The sequence below is a fragment of the Felis catus genome, chromosome X (genome assembly GCF_018350175.1).
Source record: "Felis catus isolate Fca126 chromosome X, F.catus_Fca126_mat1.0, whole genome shotgun sequence".
In the NCBI taxonomy this organism is placed as follows: Eukaryota; Metazoa; Chordata; class Mammalia; order Carnivora; family Felidae; genus Felis; species Felis catus.
In genome coordinates, this window is record NC_058386.1 from 38,685,655 (window position 1) to 38,704,231 (window position 18,577).

The following is an 18,577-nucleotide window of genomic DNA, read 5'->3' on the forward strand; positions in this document are numbered from 1 at the left end:
ACAGTTTTCTCATCTACAAAAGGAACGGACTGCTCTAGATGCTGGTGGGGTTTTATCCATTTCCAACATCCTCCAAGTCTATCCTACCTTCTCAGAGTACAGCAAGTGCTTTGGGGCTTCATTTTCCCCGAAGCAATACTACAGTAAGAAAGGGTTCCTTTCTTACTCCAGAAGTTAATGATTGCAGAAAAGTCCAAACAAGTCGTAACGTGGGGCCTGAAGCAAAACCGAAGGTCAAGCCATAGGAATTTGCCCTTTTGATGAGACCATATTGGTGGCCTGAAATAAAAATAGCCCTAAATAACCAATTGACTCAGTCCCCGAATGTACCAACTATAGTTATAAATTAGTGATATGCTGTTCATAGTAAGAAGTGGTTGGCGAGGATATGTAACCAGTCCCTATGTCTCTTAGACCCGTCTTAAAATTTGCAGTGTTTCTTTCCAGTGTCCACCAAGTGGGGAGAGGAGAAACACTGATGGCAGCCGATCATGGTAGATATAAAGTGAGTTCAACCCTCCTGCACTTTTCCTACGAATGACCTTATTCCTAAACCGAGGTTGAGCCCCAGATCGGCATCCCCTGGTGGGGCCATCTGTGATACTCTGGTTCGGGATAGAAGAGGAAGATTAATTAGAAGGGCCGTCTTCTTGGTGGATGCAAAATGAATAAGGTCCTAGCGGTCAAGAGCCAGGCACTCTGCTTGGTAAAGCATCCATAGAACCTTTATGCTAGGGGAGGTACATTCCTGAAGCCCCGGGTGGGGACTCGGGTCTAAAAGAGTTGCCTGTTGGTGATGGCTCTTGGATCCAGTGCTGGGCTTCTGTGGGCTTCTATAGTTTCTATGAAAAGACCCATTCTGAGTTCTTAATGGTTGATATGACTAACCGACTTTTAGAGTACAAAACCTTGCATAAATTGGAAGTGATGAAGTCTGATTACCCGCGTGTGTCAAAAAGCACGATCTGGTTGAAGTCTTCTCCTCGGGGGGTTTGGATTATTTCTGTAAATCTACCACTCCACTGAAAGCTTAGGGGTGGCCTTTCCACGGTGCCACGAATCAACGACCGCCCTAAACACGGAGCCCCTTTCCATCCTTCCATCAACAGGGGGTGAAAACAGGGAGAGCAGAGCAGAAGCCATAAGAGAAGCAACAGAAGAGAAGGAAGAAGGATTTTCTTTCTTTTTTTTTTTTTTTTTATGTTCAAAATCTGCCACTGCTCTTTCAACGATTGCAAATAGCCCAATTTCAGAGAGGGAAGACTCCCTACATTTTGCCCACTCTTTCCCCTGAAGGGGGTTTCCCATGAGGGGTGAGAGTGTTGAGATACCCACCCCAGGGGACTCAGTCCTGCCAGAGCATGAAGGTCTGCTCTCCCTACGGGAAAGAAAAGGTGACCAGGTGTTCTGGGGACCCTAGTGCCGGTGCAATTCGATACTTGCTCTGCCGCTGGACTGCTGGCTTTGGTGTGGCCTTAGGAGAAGAGAGGTGACCAATGTTAGCTCAGGGTACAGGCTTCCTTTTGCCCTGGAGCCAAATGAGTATGTTGGCTTTTCTTCAAAGTATCCAGCAAAGTGTTTCCAAAGCTGCGTTTGAATCTCCTCACCCGCAACAGCGATTTGGAATGGTGGGTAGTTGATCTCACCTAACAGCTGTAGAGCCCTTAGTTAGAAATGGGGCATAAACAATGGGACAAACTCGCTCTTCCCAGTCTCCATTCAAATGGCCTTTTCTGCCCAACGGTGGGATTTGAATACCGAATTCAATCCTCTTGTAATCCATGCAGACTTCCGTCAAAGGGGCAAGGTGAAAATAAAAACACGCCGGGGTACATTTTCCTCCCATATTGCTAAGAATTCTGAACTCATTGGGCTGTGGGTTTTCCCTTTGTATTCTTGCTTTGCGTAAACTCCGCACACTTACGGCTAGCCATGGCATTTGATTGTCAGTCCGCCTTGAACAATTCCGTTCTGCTGCCTTTGGATTTCCAACCTCAAAAGAAAAATCTAAATTCCGAAAAGGAGTAATTTCCCATAGTTTGAAGGAAAGAAAAAAAAAATCACCGAAATGTATCAAGTCCTAAAATATCGCCTTGTGCTTTAAAAAAAAAAAAAAAAAAAATCGGACTTTGATTTTTCACGTCCATTTTAGGCACGTATGTGCCTACATTTCACTGAGAGCTGAGGATGGGGATATTTTTTCACTTGAAGAGTTGACCTCCTTTTCTAACGCCAAGTAAAGAAGGCAACCTCAGAGTTCAAACCCCTCTTCCTGGGGGGGCGGGGAGAGTAGGTGAAACTGAAGGAAGCTTCCTTTTCTGAAATGGTGCCATTTGAAAATGTGGGGTGGCAGATTTTGAACATCAAAAATAATCCTTCCTCCTTCTCTTTTGTTGCTTCTCCCGTGCCCGGCTCCCTCCCCGCTTTTATTCCCTATTGATGGCAGGACGGAAGGGGACGCCCTGTTTAGGGCTATTGTGACATTCTGACAGTTCATCAACTTTTGTGAATGTATTAACCTGTGGCCCTTTCATTTTTAAAGGATCCTGCAATTGGTTGGATCACAGTTTGAAAGGAAAAGCTGGGCTTGAGCCAGGCCTTGGAAGAGAGAAAATTGTCTGAAAAATTCTTAGCTTTTGCAGAAAAACAAAAAGAGAAACACATCCACTGCAAACCTTCTAGAAGCCAGTTTAAAGCCACCAGTCAGCGTTCATGTGCAGATTTTGACATGAGGGCGAAACGGACCCCCAATTGGATGAATTCCTGATTCTAAGCACTGGGGATATATTGTCGACTGAAGTTACCCATTCTTTGAATTTTCTGAGTCAGCACTCTTTCTAACAAGAAAGCGGTTGTTCCAGACTGTGAACCCCATCCAGGGTGTTACAGTCTGACGATTGAAAATGGGTCTAGGGGGTGTAACTCTCAGCCATCGGCACAATCGTCCTCAGAAACTCAAACGTGGGGTGTTTGTGTGTGTGTGTGTGTGTGTGTGTGTGTGTGTGGATTTGCAGCACGCAACCTGAACAGCCGAGCCAGCACTCATTTCTATACCAGCCTCTCCCGCCGCGCTGCACACGCTTGGGGGTTTCGGAAGGATTCCCCACCCTTTGTCTTCTGCCCGAATCAAACACAGAAGTTCATGGTTGCTGATCTGACTGGTGAGGAGTGGGTACTACCAGCTGGAACGTTGCCACTGGCAGGGGCAGACAGGAAAATAGAAATGCTCTTAATGTCCTCCCAAAGAAAACCTTTGATGGACAAAAGAGCGGTTGTATTTTTACCCTCTCCCTTCATGCTGCCAGGCGTCTTTAAATAGATCCTCTAGCCTAGGGACTTGTATGGAATAATTCATATTAAAACCCAAGAAGTGGCAGAGGAGGGTTCTTTCTTCTCTTTCTTTCCTCCCCCCCCACCCCCCACCCCTTGTCAAGCGAACAGGAAAAGACTCATTTTCATTCAGCTGTGTTAAATTTCTCCTTTTGGGTCTTTTAATGAACTTGAGCTAATTCAGAAAAGACTACGAAAACCCCCAGGAAAAGAAAAGGAATAGGAAGCTGCATCGTCGATTGCTCTTGGATACCTTTTGGTCCCAAAGACATTAGCAGCATCTTTCAAGGATGCTTTTAAACCCATCTTTGAAGGGTTTGCATGAGGCTCTTAAATGGGGATGCCTAATTGAGAAGTCCAGTGCCTTCCATTGGCAACTCATAAACCAAACGGTTGTTCTGCTGTTAGGAGAGAGAGAGAGAAAAAAAAAGGAAGGAAGGAAGGAAGGAAGGAAGGAAGGAAGGAAGGAAGGGAGAAAAAGTCCTCCCCATCTCCTCGGCCCCATGCATTTTTAGTTCAGCTCCGGCTAGGATCCATTTTTTCCCTCTCCCTTTCGCCCAGTTGGGTTTCCAAAAGACAGTCAAGCTCGTGCTAGCCAAATGAAAAACCCTGTCTGTCCTTCTTTTTCCTTGGGAAGGGACGGCTGTGGGAAGGACGGAGAAAGGGGGCGGAGTGGGGCCTGAGGATCCAGGGAGCTTTGTTTTAAGCCACTTGTCCCCGGAACAGACAATAATCACATTTCTCTTAATGTAGGCCGAAGTGCATCCAGGCGTTCCCATAGCTGTCCACCCCCCAGCCCTGCGCCGGAGGAGATGTGCCGGGTCACTGTGATGGTATGCCTGTCCCCGCCAGCCCGGGGTCACTCCAGCCCCGCTCTCAACCGCCTGAGGGGCAGGCCGAGCCCTGCTCCTCTCTGCGAGTGGGTTCAGGCTCAAGGGCTCCAGAAGCCCCCCGAATCCTAGCAGACCTCACGGGGCTGCTCTCCCCCCCATCCCCCCCCCCCCCCCCCCCCCGATGGAGCCGGACCCAGGCTGTCTGGAAACTCAGGCAGGGCAGAAGAGCAAGCTCACAATGGCAGAAGCTCCGGCGCAGGGAAAAGGGGGCGGGGTGCGAGTGGTGGAGAGCAAAAGAAAATAAAAGCCACATGCCACCCAGGAAGATTCCAGGGCGGGCGGGAAGGAGGTGGCGGAGGAAGGACTTGCAGGCAACAAGTGCCCAGACGTGGCACTGCCAGTCTAGCTGGATTCTTTTCTGAATTAGATTATGCGAAAGAAAGCGGGGAAATATATAGCCTGCCAGCTGTTCAAAGGCTTACAACCTTGCTTTTATTGTCCGGGTAAGTTGGTGAGGTGGGGCATCAGAGGAATTCCACACATACCAGCCCCGAGAAATTTTAATATGTTCCACAGTGTCATACACAAAGAGGAAATGACAGCTGATCACAGCCCAGGGCAGGCCACAGCGATCTGGGCCCTGGAGCTTACCCACCCTCACATGGCCCAGCTCTCTTCCATTGCTTTAGCACTTCGGTCATTCCACCTGCCTCCCCATCCCTTCTGCCCCTGCTTGGCCCAGCCTGGGGGTGGGGGGGGGTGTTGGGGGGAGGGGGAGAGGTGGCCTGGACAAAGTAGCAGGAGCAGGAGCGGAGTGTCATGGGAAGAGGTGAGCCTGGCCTTAGAGGCCGCTGGCCAAAAAGCTGAGGCTGGCTAGGGTGAGTCAGGCACCCCAGGGAGTCAGAGGCATTTTAATCCAACCACGGGGGCTTATCTGCTGATAAGGACCGAAATCAAGGACTCTGGTGATGCTGTCTTCAGGGTGTTTTTTTTTTTTTTTTTTTTCCTCCCCCGAGTAACCTACCGAAGCCAGAAAACACAAGACTGCCTTATTTCAAAGGAACACTGCGTGTGGCTCTGCCTGGGACCTAGGCTTGGGGAATGACTTCCGGCAACTTCTTCCCAGGGGCCCCCTTGAATTTAGGCCAGACCCCAGAGGTCACTGGTTTGGATCCTGGGGGCGGGACTAGTGAGCGGTGGGAGACAGTGATAGCATCTTCCTCCGGGCATGTTTTTAATTCAGTGATTCATCCAGCGGCCCTGATGTCAGCTGCTGAGTAGGTGACTCACAGCTGATAGAGACAACACGTGATCCTCTCCAAAGTGTGCTCAAGGGAGCAGAGAAAGGATTAACTGCCCTTTTTCCAGGCTTCCTCTACCCAGGCGGGAAAGGTCCGGGCCTTGTCAGCTTTGAGTGATGTGTACCCGAGATCCGGTGATAGAGGCCTCAGGGGAACCCCTTCGTCACAAATGGAAAGAAAACCCATTGATAAGCGACAATCATTTCACGTAAGCCTGGGTATCAGCAGATATTTGAAATAGCTCTTTGTTACAAGAAAGCCATTGACCCGTTTCCCCGTTGGCAAAGTCCATCGCAGTCCCCAAATCTAACTGCAGAGGGCATACAGGCTGAGAATCAAGGCAGGGGACAATGCCTCATTCACCTTTGCATCCATCAGGACTAGCGGAATTTCTTAAAGGAATGATGGAATGAATAATTCACCAGTAAGAATAATAGCACTTGAATCCTGAGTCCTTAAGGTCTGGTAGAAATTGCCAGCCACCATTGGTGGCTATGATTCCGAGAAACTCACACTTTTCAAGGGCCCAGGAAAAACAAATGAGTTGGAAATTGTTAAATGTATTGAAAAATGATTTATTTTCCCCTTGACAGTGTCACTGGAACCCGGATTAAGATTGAAAACTCCACAGGCATTGTTTCCATCTGTGGGTGTCAGCTGCTTGGTTACAGAGCCGCTCAAGAAGGCCTCGGTCAGTTGTCCCTTTACCTGAACCAAACGTACTTTAAAGTAAATGATGCAAAACTTTGCATTTTGTGTTCAGACATTCTCATACAACGGTCTGAAGAACAGTAGAAGACTATTGTTTCGACTCAGCTGATGGCTCTGTTAACCGCAGTAGTTAAAAAAAAATCACCATAAAATTGCATAGCAATAGAACCCATAGCATCGTTTCAGGCTTTCTCAAACGGCGGCGAATAGCCCAAAGTTGTAAATGAACTCATTCAGAAGCTGCATTTCCACTCAGCAATGCCCGGGAGGCTAGTTATTAGAGAAGATCAGGCAAGTTCCCCATAAACTGAATAGGACCCTAAAGTTCACTTTCAGAAGCCAGACTGGCGAGAAGGAAATGGGCAGATATTTGCATTTGGTCTAAGGACACACTCGAGAAGCATTCTGCAGTCCCCGCTGTATGTGGCTGACACCCACAGCCGACACCGTATTGCAGGCATCTCCACATTTTCAAATATACCAGGTACTTAACGTTACATGTTGGAGCAGTTTGCCGTAGCCAGCTCCTTGTAAATTAAAATACACGAATATTAGAAACGAAGAGACGGTTTCACAGCATCCATATCTGTTGTTACTGACAGTTACAAAGGGCAAGGGAGTGGGACTCCCATCTCGCCAGAGAGCTTCCTTTGCTGCACCTGAATCTCACTGGAGAAGGGAGTCTACTCTTCACGCAGGTTTATCTGGGCTCGTGAATTACAATGAGCCTCAGTTACAACGCGTCCTGAGTCATTAACATTCTGTACACAAACTTCCCGTCCCTCAAGAAAGAGTTATGCCCAGGCCTCCTACAGCCCAATTGTTCATTTAAAGAGAGAACTTGTATTCAGGAGCTCGAAAGAACCCTCCGAATATTCCTCAGGTGTCTGTAGGAGTCATTCCTACAGGTCCCGGTCCCTGCGCTGGTGGGAGCATCCTTCCTCGGTCACCGTTCGGACAGTGTAGCATCGGTCGAGCCGCAGGGACAAGCTGACTACTAAAAATAACCCTTTGCGATAAGGCCAAGGCAAACAGCATGCATTTCCTTGGACTTTTTGCCCAATCAAAATCCTATAGTAAACCCGTCCTTCTCTCTCCCCGGCGCTCCTGACTGCGTCTACGGAAAGCGAAGTCCTTGCACATTGGGAGGAGAGTGCAAAGGAACAGGATTCCTGCAAAGCGTGACAGAGAAAGCTAGAAATAAATGTTGCCTATTGTTTGAAGTCATTCTAAGCACTCCGGCGGAGCCCTGGCAGGAGATCAGCAGCATACAGAAGTAGTAATAAAAGTAAACAGTGCGCTTTTAAACTCGGAGGGTTGCCCGCCTTCATAGTGCCCCCATTGTAACAGGGATGAGGGCGGTGGGGAAGATACTGGGGCTCCAGGAATCCATGTCGCCCAATGCTCCTTCCCAGCCTCCTTTCACCGGGTCAGATATAAGAACCATTACAAAGTTCCATCGAACTACGCAGAGAGTTCGAAAATAAAATCTCTTTCGGTCAAACCCAAAGGGATTTTCCAGCAGCCTCTCCGAGAGGCTCCCCGGCTCTGTCACAGACTTCAAAGACCCGTTCATTTAAAAAAAAAAAAAAAAAAACCCACAATGCTAGCATGCTACCGATTAATGCAAATTCAAGTAATGCAAATTTAAGTGGTATTTAAAGGTTGTCTCTTTGTCTGAGAGGAGGATGAAATGGTCGGTTTGGAAAGAAGCAATTTCCTAGGCAAGCCGTCAGCGTTTGTTTTTCCTGCTTACCTTGGGGGAAACGTAGGGCTCCTTTCTTCTCAGACTTTTCTGAGAGCTAGAAAGAGGTCCTGTTACTTCCAAATGCTTTTGTTCTTCTGTCCCTCTGTCACATGGCTTGCCTTTTATATTTGCAACACACAAAAGTTAGGACTGTTGTTTAAGCGACACAGGGAGAGAGAGAGGGAGAGGGAGAGGGAGAGAGAGAGAGAGAATGTCAAATGGAAAAGTGCCATTGCAGTCATATATCAATCAGGCGTGCGGCCGCAGCAGCGCACTAGCAAATGAGAATGCCACGGAAATGTGAGGCGCTCCTTATCGGGGACTCGGCCACTGCCCACCGCTCGGCTCCCTTCCACGGAGCATCTTACGATGGGATGGGAACGACACAGAAGAACAAGGGCAAGGGCGAGGAAGTTTCCTCCCCCCACCCCCATCCCCCTTTTGGAATAACAAGAGGCTGAATGAATATTCTGGGTTTAATTCTTTGGCAAGCATGCCCTGGAGATGGGCAGTCCGCAGGGAAGAGTCGTAGTTTTGGAAATACAGGGACGGTGGCATTCTGTTTGACGATTCAGCAGCTGCCCGAGATGAAGTTGAGATTCTAAGTATAAGGGAGGAGGAGGACGGGAATCAGAACGACTTCTCAGGCGATGCTGTAGAAGCAAGTGCAAAACGCTGCCCCGTTTCATCACGATGTGTGTGGGTGGCGAGAGCTCTTTTCTGAGTTGTTCATCCATTACATGATTTCTAGCAGCGTGTACACGATGAAATCCACAAGGGCACGTTAATAAGTGCCTTCATCTGCATCACTTAGAATAAAACTCTCCATATGGTTTTGAAACAATGAGAAAGTGCAGCCCTTGGCTCCTGGGAATATAGGAGTGTGAAACTAACAGGTAACTCTCCATACGACTTTGAAACCATGAGGAAGTGCAGTCCGTGGCTCCTTGGAATAGAGGAGTGTGAAACTAATAGGTAAGGCCGACTCCCCAGCGAAACAGCTAGTTTTGTACAAAAGTGGCAAAGGTCACTATGTGTGGGCGCTAAGTGCTTGCTAGCTGGATAACGCTGTTTAGGAGCTGTGAAAAGACAAAGGGGAATATTTCCTTCAAAAGCTTAAAATTAAGACAGAAAACCATCAAGCAATTTTTGCGGAGAACACAAAGAACCATTGAACCATTTATGCATTATTTTATGTCACACGGACACAGCCCCAGAATGATTTTTTTTTAATTAACCCTGATGAAGAATTAAACTGAGAATATTTAAAAAATGGCATTTCACGGAAGAGTAAATGTATCATAAAACTGAAGAAGAAATTTCTCTTGGGAGGTCCATAGGGTTGTTGATGCCGAAACTGTCATGTTCATTTGTTCATTAATAAATTGATGATCACGTCATTACTTTTCCACAGAACTTTTACTCTAAACCGTCATTGATGTTTACAAGAGGTGTCTTCAAATGTTCAGTTATACCTCTACCTTTTTCAGAAGAAGCCTTTCCTTTTGCCCCGTCAGCAAAACTCTGTCTACCTGGGACCAGCCAGTTACAAACAGAATCCACCTACAAGGCCAAAGGAGAAATGACAAGTTCAAAGCCTTGCAAGAAAACCGGGCACTAGGGCCGATGATGATGCTGGCCAAATGTCTTAAAAGCAGAAGATCAAAAAAGCAAATGGAAATTGGGCCTTAAAAATGGAAACAATCTGAAAGGGAAAATGACTTGTAGCTGAGTAAGAGCCATGGAAATAGTCATGAACACATTTTCTGGCTCAGTTCTCTGGGTCAGATCGGGAGGGAGGATGAACTCTTTGGCCACCAACACGTTCAAATATCACAGCTTGACGCCCATCCACCTTTGTTCATTTCTCTCAAATCAATACCTTGTGGCTTTCCCAACGCGTGGTCACCACTCCGCCCTACTATCTGTTTCCTCTGGGTTTCTCAGAGTTTATCTGCTCTGAAGGGACGTCAAGAGGTGTATGGTCCTTCCCGGTTGGAATTTTCCAGCCTTGTACAACCTGCCCTTCTGCAAGAGCACCACAGAGAAGTGTAAAGATCGCAAACACATTGACTGCTTGGCCACAGAAGACCGGCTCTCTCCCAGATGGAGCCCCACTGCTTCCTCCAGCCGTTTATTCTGTCAGGGGTGGCGAAGAATACCATCTGCTCCCTTCTCAAGAGAAAGGCTTCGCTTCCGCCCATTGGGCTCCAGAAGACCCGTTTCCGAGCCTATCAATAGGCATCTGGCGACAGGAACTCTTTTTTTCTCACATCGTGCTTTTCAGAAAGGTCGCTGTGCCACGTATGGTTACTTTACTGGCTTGTTGTAAACACTGCTGAGGAAGAAGGGTTCCCTTTAAATTTCCACCCATGCCAAAAGGGATGAAAATACTCCTGCTGCGATTTCACATGCACTCGGGGTTCTGAGAAGGAGGTGTCTATCAGCTGGATGGGAAATCTTTTAAGGGCTCGCTTCTGAGCCTTTGTTTTCTGGTGCTGCTTTCAGGTTCTCTCTCTCTCTCTCTTTCTTGGGAGCTCTCGTGGGTATTTACTGGAGCCGCCGAGCATCCAAACACCTAGGAAGGGATGGGTAATCCCAAGATAGGTCCTGCCTCCTCCCTGCGGAATCTGAAGGGAGGAGGTATTTCCTCTCCCCTCTTTGGGCAGCTGGAGAGCCAGGTGGATGTGCCATCCAGGAGGAGTGGCCAACACATGCAGACATTCAAAGGTTATTCTCCATGGTTGTTCTGGAATGGAGAGCCCGGAGGATACAACAGCCAATGTCGGGGGCAACCGAGCCCAGCCACGTGAGGTGGCTCTCCTGGGGACACAGGGTCCAAGAAGGCATCCTTAGCAATTTGCTCTTTTTGACTACATCCGTATTCACCATTTTATGAGCCTGGATCTCCAGCTTTCCACGTGATTCTATGAACGGTACCCCCCATCACCATACCCACCAAGATCCTGCCAATAAATTCCTTTCTGCTTTAATTAGCAAGAAACAGTTTTTGAGATGGGCGACCTGGTGTCCTGACCTGAGCATTCGATTTTCCAAATTTAGGCAAACCAACACCATTAGCATACAGATGGAAATGTAGCCTTTACTTCTTCTTAGCCACTTCCCCAAATAAAAAAATGGTTTCCGATTCACTGACCGTCTACTATAGTCTCTGTTATAAAATTTCAAATGTAGAAAATTCCCAGCAAGACCCGTAGTTCTTATATATCAATACTTATCGAGGTACCCACTGAGAGCCAATAACATTTCATATCATATCTACATGGATAAAGATAGGAGTGTGCGAGTGTGTGTGTGTGTGTGTGTGTGTGTAAAATCCAGACATACTGGCATAATCTGCTAGTCACAGTTTTTTTGTTTTTTTTTTTTTTAATTTTTTTTCAACGTTTTTTATTTATTTTTGGGACAGAGAGAGACAGAGCATGAACGGGGGAGGGGCAGAGAGAGAGGGAGACACAGAATCGGAAACAGGCTCCAGGCTCCGAGCCATCAGCCCAGAGCCTGACGCGGGGCTCGAACTCATGGACCGCGAGATCGTGACCTGGCTGAAGTCGGACGCTTAACCGACTGCGCCACCCAGGCGCCCCCACAGTTTTTAATTCTCTATGAGAATACTAATCTTTACCATCCTCATGAATAGGACAGTATTCATTCAAAAATACCTATCCATAATAATAACGACAACAACTATTGAATGCTTTTTTACTGTCTGCTGGGCTCTGAGCGAAATATTCTATACGTATGCTCTCTTTCAGAGAGATACACAACAGTCCTGTAAGGTGAATACTGTTATTCTCTTTTATACTAAGGCTTTTTCTCAAGCTTATTTATTTATTTTTGAGAGAGTGAGAAAGAGAGTGCCCATGAGCGGGGGAGGGGCAGAGAAAGAGGGAGAGAGAGAGTCCCAAGCAGGCTCACGAAGTGCCAGCACGGAGCCTGACGGGTGGGGCTCGCACCCACGAACCGTGAGACCAGGACCTGGTGTCATCAAAAACCTCAAACTCTTTCCACTTCTGTCGTGCTCACCGTTCTTGGCTTCTGTTCCCTGGGAGGTTAATTCGTGAACTCAAGATAACCGGTGGGGACTCTAGAAATCGCCTCTCGATTCAGGGATCAAGAGGGAAGGAGGAAAGAGCTTGCTCTATGCCTGCTTCTTAGTGATCAAAAAGGTTGACCAGTAGGTGGGTAGATCGCCGGTAGCCTCTGCCACAGGGAGAGCCACGCTATATACCTCGGAGTGTGACGTGTGCTATGAGGCAAACAAAACAGTAATGAGATAAAGAGTAAGTGAAGTAGCCCAGGAAGAGGGCTGAATTAATGGGGTGAGCAGAGTTGGGCACCCCCGTGGAGGTGGCATTTGAATGTAAATGCTAAGAGCAAACTTGGGAAGCAGAAATGCCAAGGTGGCTGGAAAGAGGGAGAGCGACAAGTGATAGGAGCTGGGCCGGACATGAAAGCGGCAGTCGTATACGTCACATAAAGTTTTAGGGGCGCCTGGGTGGCTCGGTCGGTTAAGCGTCCAACTTCGGCTCAGGTCATGATCTCGTGGTCCGTGAGTCCGAGCCCCGCATTGGGCTCTGTGCTGACAGCTCAGAGCCTGGAGCCTGCTTCAGATTCTGTGTCTCCCTCTCTCTCTGCCCCCCCCCCCCCCCCCCCCCCGTTCATGCTTTGTCTCTCTCTGTCTCAAAAATAAACGTTAAAAAAATAAAATAAAATAAAATAAAATAAAATAAAATAAAATAAAATAAAATTTTATTGGCCAGTGGAGAGAGTTTGGGTCTTCCTATCGGTCGAATTGTGTCCCCTCGGAAAACCATCCGTTGCAGGCCTAACCTCCAGTACCTCGGGACGTGACCTTATTTAGAAATGGGGTCTTTAGGGGCATGGGGGTGGCTCAGTCGGTTGAGCGTCTGACCTCGGCTCGGGTCATGATCTCACAGTTTGTGAGTTCGAGCCCCACATCGGGCTCTCTGCTGTCAGTGCAGAGCCTTCTTCAGAGCCTCTGTCCCCACTCTCTCTGCCCCTCCCCTGCTCACTCTCTCTGTCTGTCTCAAAACAAATAAATAGGCTTGAAAAAAAGCAATAGGATCTTTACAGGGATGACCAAATTACCATGAGGTCCCGAGGGTGGGCCCTAACCTGATATGGCTGATGTCCTTATGAGAAGGAGAATCTTAGACACAGAGACAGACACGGACAGAGGGAAGATGAGGTGAAGACACACAGGGAGAAGACGGTCGTGTGACTGGAGTGATGGATTCACAAGCCAAGGAAGGCCGAAGGTTGCTGACGAACAATAGGAGATAGAAGACGCAAAGAACGCTTCTTCCCTAAGGCCATCAGAGAAAACACAGCCCTGTTGCCATCTTGGTTTCTGGCCTCAAGAGCTGTGATGCGATACCGTTCTGTTGTCTAACACCGCACAGTTTTTGATACACTGATAGAGGAAATTAACACAATTTTGTTTGCCATCGGATAGGAACGCACCGATGAGTGTAAAGCAATCATTCACATTTTTGGAAGCTCACTCTGCCTCATATGCAGGTGGGTCATGGGCAGATGAGGGGGGAAGGGCAGAGGGCAACAAGAGAGGTCACTGAAGGGGCGCCTGGGGGGCTCAGTCGGTTGAGCGTCCGACTTCGGCTCAGGTCATGATCTCGCGGTCCGTGAGTTCGAGCCCGGCGTCGGGCTCTGTGCTGACAGCTCAGAGCCTGGAGCCTGCTTCAGATTCTGTGTCTCTCTCTCTCTCTCTGCCCCTTCCCCGTTCATGCTCTGTCTCTCTCTGTCTCAAAAATAAATAAACGTTAAAAAAAAAAAAAACAAATGATAGTTTTGTTTTTGTTTTTTAAACACTGAAAGCTGTTGCCTAAGACTGGAGAAAGGAAATGATGGCACTGTGCTTCTCAACTTCAGAATAGACAAGAGCTTTAAAAATGCTAATGCCCAGGCCTCACTCAGGCTAATTACAACAGGCTCTTGGGGCGCCCGGGTGGCTCAGTGGGTTGAGTGCCCGACTCATGATTTCAGCTCAGGTCACGATCTCACAGTTCATGAATTTGAGCCGTGCATTGGGTTCTGCGCCGATGGCACAGAGCCTGCTTGGGATTCTTTCTCCCTCTCTCTCTGTCCTTCCCCTGCTCTCTCTCTCTCTCTCAAAATATATAAATAAACATTTTCTTTTTTTTAGAGAGAGAGCAAGAGAGCAAGAGCATGTGTGCACATGAGCAGAGAATAGGGGCAGAGGGAGAGAGAGAGAGAGAGAGAGAGAGAGAGGGAGAGAATCTTAAACAGGCTCCATGCTCAGTGAGGAGCCCAATGCAGGGCTTGATCCCACGACCCTGGCATCATGACCTGACCTGAAATCAAGAGTCGGACACTCAACCCACTGAACCACCCAGGCTCCCCAATAAATAAACATTAAAAAAACACAGGGTTTTTAAAGGTGGAGACAGGGCATCTGGTATTTTAAAAAGCTCTCTTTGGTTTCTCAAGAAATTACAAATAAAACTCCCATATGATCCGCTCCTGGGTATATATCCACAGGAAATGAAAATGCGGGATATTGAAGAGATATATGTACCCCTGTGTTCAACGTAGCATTATTCACAATAGCCAAGATATGGAAACAACCTGTGTTCATCAACAGATGAATGGATAAAGAAGATGTGAGACACACACACACACACACACACACACACGCACACACACACAGAGGAATATTATTTGGCCACGAAAAATAAGGAAATCCTACCATTTGCAACAACTTGGATGGACCATGAGGGTATTATGCTAAGTGAAATAAATCACACAGAGAAAGACAAATACCGTATGATCTCCCTTACATGTAGAATCTAAAAAAACAGAACCCTTAGAAACAGAAAGTGGAGGTGGTTACCAAAACTGGAGGTGTGAAAAAAAAGAATAAGAAGACAAGGAATAAAAATACATTAATTAAAATAAAGTTTCCCTTAGAGCATCAAAAGCACAGTCCATCAAATAATCAACTGATAAGCTGGACTTCATTAAAACAAAGACTGCTCTGTGAAAGACCATGGTAAGAGAATGAAGAGAAAAGCCACAGACTTGGAGAAAACATTTGCAAAAGACATGAGATCTGTGAAGAATGCTGAAACTCAAAAGAAGAAAATGAACAACCTGATGAAAAAATGGGCAAAATACCCGAACAGACACTTCACCATAGAAGAAAGCAGAAAAGCAAATGAAAAGATGCTTCACATCATATGTCATTAGGGAAATGCAAATTAAAACGACAGTGAGGGGCGCCTGGGGGGCTCAGTCGGTTGAGCGGCCGACTTCGGCTCAGGTCATGATCTCGCGGTTCATGAGTTCGAGCCCCGCGTCGGGCCCTGCGCTGACAGCTCGGAGCCTGGAGCCTGTTTCAGATTCTGTGTCTCCCTCTCTCTCTGCCCCTCCCCTGCTCATGCTCGGTCTCTGTCTCAAAAATGAACAAACATTCAAAAACAAAAACAAAAACGACAGTGAGCTACTAACCACATGCCTACTAGAATGGCCAAAATCCAGAACAATGACGGCACCAAACACAGGCGAGGATGTGGAGCAACAGGAACTCTCATTCATTGTGGGTGGAAATGCAAAACAGTACAACCGCTTTGAAAGACAATTTGGCAGTTTCTTGCAAAAGTAAACATACTCTAACCATATGATCCAGCAGGTGTGCTCCTTAATATTTACCCAAAAGGGTTGAAAACTATACCATACAAAAACCTGCACGTGGATATCCATAGCAGCTTTATCCATAAGTGCCCCAACTTGGAAACAACCAAGCTGTTTTCGGTAGGTGAACAGATCAATAAACTCCTGTACATCCAGACAGTGGAATACTATTCAGTGCTAAAAGGGAGTAAGCTATCCAGCCATGACAAGACAGAAAAGAATCCTGAATGCATATTACTTTCCAATCGTATATGTCAATAATACCTCAATAAAGCTTACATTCGTGGAAAATGCACATTCCTACGTGAAAGAAGCCAATCCGAAAGGCTACCTACCGTATGATTCCAACGATATGGCATTCTTGAAAACGCAAAACTATGGAGACGGTAAAGTGATCAGTGTTTGGCCAGGGGTTGGTGTGGGAAAGGAATGAATAGGCCAAACATGGAGAATTTTTAGTACGGTGAAAATAGTGTGCAAGATACCGTAATGATGGATAGATGTCATCATACGTTTGTCCAAACCCATAGAATGTCCAGCACCAAGAGTGAGCCTTAATGTCAACTATATGGACTTTGGGTTATAATGATGTCAATGTAGGTTCATCAGTTGTGACAAATGTACCAGTCTGGTGTGAAATGTTGATATGGGGAGAGGGTGTGTGTGCATGGGGAGGGGAGACAGGGGAAATACGGGAACTCTCTGTACTTTCCGCTCAATTTTTTTTGTGGACTTAAGTCTACTCTGAAAAATAAAGTCTATGTAAAAAAACCCAACAACATAGCACACCCTCTTTCTCCCCCCACCCACCGCATGAAATGTTACCCAATTAAGCAGACAGCCTCGAGGGGCAGGGGGAAACTCCCAGGCAATTCTAAAGCACAATCAGAATTAAGAACCAGTCTTTAACCATTATAAAAATACCCAGTCAATTCAATGAGCAATTTCACAATGTAAATTCAAGCTAATGAACCACTGCATATGTACTAATTTTAGTGAATAATCTCTTTTGGCACGGTTTTCACCATTTTATGAGAATCTTCAAAGCATTGAGAGGATATCTTTTTCATACAGCATACTGTACATCTCATCAAAGCATAAATCAGGACAATCTTCAGTTTATAAAAAGATGACGAAAGAAAAAAGACTCTCAGCCCTAAATTCAAGCACCTTTTGAACTTTATAAAAAGTGATTTAAGGGCCACATTGTTAGTGCAATAAGAAAACTAAGATTTTTATCTAGCCCTTTTTTTTTTAAATCCATTCTTCTATCCGCGAGTTACTCCAGAAAGATAGTGAACAATCATTTTATACACACAATTAGAAATGCAAAGATTCAAAGCAGTCCGAAGAACATTTGAGAAAGAAAAAAAAAAAAAAAAAAAGGACATATTTAGGGGGGAAACAAATCCTCTAACAAAATGTGTCAGCTTGCTAATAAGCTCTTCCTTATTTAGGGGAGAAATAGAACTAAAATCATCAGTTAGTACTATGCCACACTACTGGGCATGGGGTGCTTCATACTAGCGGTAAGGACCCCGATATCCATTTTATTTCAAAGGTCTTAGTCCTCACTCCACAGGAGCCCTCAATAATATCGGACACAAACGAGCCACTCTTCCTCCAAATTTTTCTTCCCTGACATCCTTTTCTTTCATGGCCTCCATGCTCTTCACTAACACCCACCTGAATGATTTATCTAGTTCCTGGTTCCTACGTCACCTCCACGTCGATCTCTGTTCTCAGCCTAGTTTCTGAACTTCGAAACAGGAATTGCCACTTATTCCTGAGAAAGCACCACTTAAATCTCCCATGGGCACCTCTCGACGGGATACATAAGTGCAACTGATTATCCTCTAAGTCTCCAACATTATCTGCACCTTTAACTCAATTGCACCACGGATGCCCCAGCCTGGCAAATCTCATTAGCTCAGCAATTTGGGCAGAGTCGTTAAACTCCTTACAACCTCAGTTACTTCATCTGTTTTATGGGTGAAGAAAACCAATTTAAGAGGCTCGGCGTGAAGGTTATTTGAGGCATTGAGCTGACATGATTTCAAAGATTATCGCTGTGTGTTGTTACCCTGCTGGAGAACGCCAACGGAAATGGTGAACTCAGCCCCAACTACAAACAGGCCCAAGGTCTTCGACTCCCATGTTAAGATGCCTATAAAACTACTGGGAGGCTGGGAAGTAATGACTTTCTCTACAGAATGAAACCGAACTGCTTCCGTCATATTTGAACTTCAACTTCTTTGGTTCTTCCTGTAAGATAATAGACTCTGCTGTCAACTCTTGATTCTTCTTTAAGAATCAAAGAGATTCTTCAATTTCACAGTATTAAGAAACATTCACTTCCTTTAGTACCAAAGGCGACATTCGTTTGGAAATAACATTCTTAATTAACTTTGCATGTCTCCGTGATCAAGGACAAACTACGTTCACTAGTAGCTCAACAAATTCATGTTAGGCCAGTTTTCATCTTACTTAAGGTCAGTTTCACGCAGAAAGAATTACTCTAAGAGTTTGTACTGACAGCTTCTAATTCACGTATACTTTTCAAAGGATGAATAATCACTCACTTGATGTTCAGAGAAAGATTATAGTTCTTGATCTTCCCCCCCCGCCACGCAAAAAGATACCACTCATCATACTTCCCACTTCTTTATTTTTTCCCCAAAGAATTTTTTTCACATATTGAACCATTTCCGCAAATTTGTGACTTTTTCAATCAAAACTTTCATTTTAAAAATCACATGTGGTGGTTTGAGTCAAGAAAAAAATAACAGGCATAGAGGCATGCTATAGCTGTTCCGTGTGATGAATAAAGGCAGCTTGATTTTATCCATTTACTTATTCGATCTGTATTTATCAAACACCTATTAAGTGCAGAAGGCTCCATCTTTCCTAACGGGGCTGATGGATAATTATGCTTTTAG

At 46.1% G+C, this 18,577-nt stretch overlaps 1 protein-coding gene across 3 annotated transcripts in view; it reads right to left on the reverse strand.

Moving 5' to 3' along the window:
• Positions 1–18,577, reverse strand: part of LOC101092497 (norrin cystine knot growth factor NDP) — a 51,311-nt gene that overhangs the window by 18,224 nt on the left and 14,510 nt on the right. The window contains exon 1 of one of the 3 annotated variants that reach the window (XM_004000421.6): positions 7,932–8,296. The exons of the other annotated variants lie outside the window; for them this stretch is intronic. The gene's annotated coding sequence lies outside the window, so the exon portion shown is untranslated. Of the gene's footprint in view, positions 1–7,931; positions 8,297–18,577 lie in introns of those variants that run through there. 3 annotated transcript variants of the gene reach the window in all.